Below are 5,090 nucleotides of genomic sequence, written 5' to 3' on the forward strand. Positions count from 1 at the left end.
CTCTCAGCTTCATTTGTTCCCTCCTACCAGTCTCCAGGGTAACCCCCTGAGTTGGGGGCAGGCCACCATCGACTGAGCCCTGGCTAGGTGTCAGATACTTTGTTACCTGATCTTACGTAACCCTCTCAGCATCCTGTGTTGTTATTCCCATTTTATAGATGAGAAAACTGAGACTTAGAGTCAAGTACTTCGTCATGGTGAGATGCAAGCCCCTAGCCCAGCGTTGTCCCAGGTGAACTAGGCTGGGCCACAGGCAGACTCGTTTTACTTGGCAAAGGGTGTCTGAATGCCAGTGGTGCCTTGATTTCCTTAGGACTGTTGGGGCGATTAAGCGAGTTACTGCATGAAAACCACTTTGACCAGTGGCTGCGGACGGTAAGCCCTTAGGAAATATACACCACTGTTATCAGATCACGTAGATCCACACCCGACAGAAAGCTTTCAATAAATGGTGACTCAGCCACGTGTCTCCCTCCTCGCGGCGCGAGTTTGGGAAGGGGGTACTTGACACTGGGGAGAACGTGGACTCTTGAAAACCTTTCTGGAGACAAGTTAGTGATCTGTGTCTAAAAGTTAAATTACATTTCCTCTGACTCAAGAGGCTTATTTCTAGGAAGGAGTCCTGTAGAAGTGGCGAACGATGTGCTCAAAAAAAGAAGTCAGGGCTGAGACGATGCTCATCGCAGTGTTATCTGTAAAAGCAGGAAGATGGAAACCACGTTTCCGGTAGTCAAGATGGGGAACAGGAGAAACGAAGGGCGCAACTGCCGTGTGACGAGATACAACGAAGCCCTGGAAATGAGGGTGCGGAGCTCTGTTTACTCCCATAATATGAAGGGCAGAGCATATATTTTCAAGCAGCTTTTTTCCAGGTGTCATTTACACACGTCGCACGCATACGGTCCGATGAATTTTAGGGAATGTGCTCGGTTAGGCAACCACCTCTGCCGTCTGGTTTTGAGCCCAGGGGCCCAGCATATTTTTAAATGAAAAATAAAACAAGGTGTAAACAGCATGTGTAATAGGATCTCCTTTTGTGTGTCTCCTGTCCGAGGCCCTGTGTAAACACGGTTCCGTGTAAATGGAGCATCGGAAAGAACATACCCAAAAGCCGGCGGGGGTGGGGTGGGGGGTGGGGGGGGCCTCGGTGCCAAGGTTACGGGAAGACCGATCCTGCCGCGTGCCTCCCCCTCCAGTCTTCCGTGGCTCCACACTGTCTTGAAGATAAAGAGCAAAGCGGGAGGTGTCACGGCAGCGTGGTGACGGGAAACCCCCGCGCGCACGCGCGCGCGTGCACACACGCAACCTCTCTATTAAGCGCTGGCGGCCCAACCAGCTAAACGTTGGTGGACACGCATTGTGGAAATTCGTAGACAGTACTCCAAGGTGTGAAGACAGAACAAAAATCGCCCATAACCCTTGCAGCCAGGAATAAAACCGAGACAGCATTTTCGGGGATTCTTGGCAAATGGCAACTCTTCTTAACCTATTGTGGTTAGGAGGTTGCTGGGCAGGGGACGGGTGGAGGGACATTTTGGGAAGAGCGAACGGCGTATTTCAGAAGCTTAGATTTCCCAGAACCTGGTGGCTTTGAGAGAGAGAGAAGAGCTGGTTTTCCTTTCAGGTTTTTACCATCGTTTTCAAAAGGCACCAAGTATCGGGATGGTTTTCCTTTATCCCCCATCCCATTTACGGTGTGCCCGCTGTGAGCCAGGCCCTCCCTAATTCAATGTCATATACGATCTCAGGCAGCGTGGGCAGCATTTCGCACAACATCTACTTTCCCTGGCTTCCAATTCACTCCAAGGCCAAATTCAGCCCGGTCATTCCCAAGGTCTACCCACGGTCTAGGCGGTGGGCGAGGCCAAGGGTTCCCGTGAGTGCCGCTCACACGCCCACTCAGCGGGAAGGGAGCCGCAGCTCCTGCTGTGTGCAAGCGTGCACGGCGCTGGGGACCCGGCCCACAGCCCATGGTGGGAGCTGTGCCAAGATCCAGGTGACTTCCTGGAGGTGGCTGCTGAGCTCCTAAGTGGTGAGAGACTCACGGAGGAAGAGGGTCTGAGACTCGGGGGCAGACGTGCATGGGTGCAAATCCTGCCTCCCACATTGACTCGCCATGCAGCATGGGAAGGTCCCTGTCCTCTCTGCACCTTTGTTTTCTCATTCGTAAAGGGAGGCCGTAGTGGTCGATGTGGAGACAGACGTCGTGGTGACGGTGCTTGGCCGGGCGCCTGACGCGGTTTGCTCTTGGCAGATGGCGAGCTCTTCCTCTGGATTATGGTTAGGAAGTTCCCGAGCAGTGGAGGTAGGTGGGAGGGATATTTTGGGAAGAGGAAAGCATGTTGCAGAAACCTGGAATTCCCAGAGCTTGGTGACGAGCAGCAAGGCAGAGGTCAGCTGGCCCGTCTGGAAGTTCTGGGCCCGGAGAGGGGCAGGGCTGAGGGCGAGTGCCCACAAAGCCTCGGCATCGTGGGATGTGGGGGCCTCCAGGGGGCCGAAGCAGGAAGCCGGGGAGGAGGCTGGGGTTGATGGCTCCCCAGACACAGACAGACGGAGGGAACTGAGCTGCGCTGTGGCTGAGGGCTGATGGCGGGGAGGGACGGGGGAAATCCATTCAAAGAGAGGTTCCCTCCCTAATCGCTGCCCTACGTCTCTCTAGGTTATCGCCATGGCCTCTTAACTGCTTTCTTGTCACCGCAAGTCCCCTGTAGTTTAGTCTCAAAAAGCAGCCAGATCTTAAAGATCTCTTTAAGATGTAAGTCACACAATAGCCCTTTCTTTCTCAAAACCTTCCAGTGGTCCTCAAGGGCCCCCCATGGCTCGGTCTCCCCATGATCTCTCTGACCTTTGTTCCTGGTACCCTCCTGCCCTGCCTTGCTTACTCTGCTGTCCCATCAGCACCTCGGGTACCCAGCCCCAGCCTTTGCACTCACCAGTTTCCTGCCCTGGACACCTTCCCACAGGTAGCCCTCCGATTTGCCCAGTTTTTCGGAGCGGTCATCCCGGACCGCTCTGCGGAAAGTTAACACCTTCAGCCCCCGTCCTCCCAGCACAGTTTCCCTGTTGCATTTTCCTCTGTCCCACATTTCACCACCTGATACATTTCTTGTTAATTTTCTCCCACTAGAATGTCGGCTCCACAAAGCCAAAGGCTTCGTCTTCTTTGTTCACTGCTGTGTGTGTTTCAAGCCCTCGGAGTGGGTCCTGGCTCACAGTAGGTGCTCACGCATTTGTCGAATGAATGATCAAGGTTCTGGGAGTGATGCCAAGGGCTTGACTGGTTTCTTTCCAAGATGACTTTGTATCGGATGGAGCAAGGACTCTCTTATCCGTGAATTGCCATCCCTCTGGCCCCATTCTGTGTGTGTGCTCTTAGCCTGGCACCCATGGGCACGTGGCCCTGAGAAGTAGTGATGACTGCTTCTGATGGAATGTACAGAACCGGTGCCAAGAGGGACCAGATTCAGAAGGTCTTTCTAGAAGAGTCCTTAGACATTGTCTTTTCTAGGCTCTCTGTTTTACAGATGAAGATATTTAGGCTCAGAATTGGGGGCGGGGAGGGGGGCGGGTCATACTCCAAGGTCACAGAGCAAGTGTGTAGAGGACAAAAACCAGGCCTCTTGCTCAGGCAGCATCCAGGTAGCAAAGACTGTTACCAGTAAGAATACCCAGGATTGGCAGTGCTCTGTGTGTGTGTTTAGAGGCGGGAGATGGCCCGTTTCGTTGGCCCATTTGTCTGTTCATGTGACTACGTGGGGTGGCACTCTCTCTCTTGCTGCCAATTATTTTTAATCTTTGATATAGTAAAAAAAGAGAATTTTCTTCCCAGTAGTGTGAACTCAGGACCCGTAAATCCAGTCAGAATTTCTAGATGCCTGCTCCGTGGGCATTTCATTTGCCAGGCGTGATTTTATCTGATGAAGAATTTCCCCAGCTATGTGTACCTCGATAATCTCTGGGTACAGCTAGTGACCAGTCCAGAAGGCTCGTCCACACTCAGCCTTAATAGTTTACTAGCCAGGCAGCCTTGGGAAGGCTGGGAAGGTCACCTTTCCTCTCTTGGGACTGATGAATACTCATAAAATGAAGAGTCAAAGGCACGTGACATTTTTTACCCTCAGATGGTGAGGCAGGACAAATCAATTACACTTTCTAACAGTTGTAATCTGAATGGCTCGTAGTTTACAGTTTGTAAATGGCACTCCCCTGGTCAGTCACCACATTTGATTCTGGCTTCGGGGGCAGTTTAGGGGTCATTTACTCATTCATTCAAAAAAATAAGTCTGTGCTGGGGTCTGTGCTGGCCACGTGGGATTTGACAAGGAGTAAAAACAACCTTGGTCCCCGACAGCTGACATTATTTTCCATGGTATCAGCGTGTCATTGTGTATTTAATCAGTCCTTCAGAAAAGGCTCTGGGCGTTGTTTCCAATTGTGTGCACTTTGCAAACAAATTTGTGACCTGTACAAATGTCATTTACCTGTAAAATAAGGTCACATGGTGGGATTGTCGGGTGACTTTGTAACTTTGATAGATGGGGTTCGCTTGCCCTCACCCCTGGAGTGGTACTATGTGCATGCCAACCAGCAGTGTGTTGGGTGGACTGTTCTCTCACCTCCACATCAGAAGAATGTATCAAAGTCCTGGCTTTTTGCCAATCTGACAGGTGAGAGATGCTATCTGTTCGGATTTGCATTTTTCTTACTTACGAAATCCTGCCTGCATGTTTCAGGGTCATTTTGTGCGTGTGTGGGAACTGTTATCGGCCCGTTTTCTTCTGGGGTGTTGGTCTTTTTCACTTTGTTTTCTGGGAGCTCTTTATAGGTTCGGAGAATCAGACCTTTGTGATCAAGGGGCACAAAAGTTACCCCAAGCTGTCCCTTCTGTTTTGACTTTCTTGCTGGTGTTTTTGGGGAAAGGACACGGGGAGGTTTGTTTTTTTCATAGAGTTAAGTTTGTTCATGTTTTCTTCGATGGCTTCTGGATTTCATAGATAATTCAGAAAACTTTCCCACCTCTGAAGTTATAAAGAAATTCACCCGTGTTTTGTTCTAAATTTTTATGAGTTTTATTATTTTACGTTGGGAGT

The 5,090-nt window shown here is 50.8% G+C and overlaps 1 protein-coding gene across 1 annotated transcript in view; it reads left to right on the forward strand.

The window, feature by feature from the left end:
- Positions 1–5,090, forward strand: part of A4GALT (alpha 1,4-galactosyltransferase (P blood group)) — a 22,145-nt gene that overhangs the window by 2,109 nt on the left and 14,946 nt on the right. The window contains exon 2 of the transcript XR_002782460.1: positions 88–804. The gene's annotated coding sequence lies outside the window, so the exon portion shown is untranslated. The remainder of the gene's footprint in view (positions 1–87; positions 805–5,090) is intronic.

The sequence above is a fragment of the Pteropus vampyrus genome, unplaced genomic scaffold, assembly GCF_000151845.1.
Source record: "Pteropus vampyrus isolate Shadow unplaced genomic scaffold, Pvam_2.0 Scaffold145, whole genome shotgun sequence".
Lineage (NCBI taxonomy): Eukaryota > Metazoa > Chordata > Mammalia > Chiroptera > Pteropodidae > Pteropus > Pteropus vampyrus.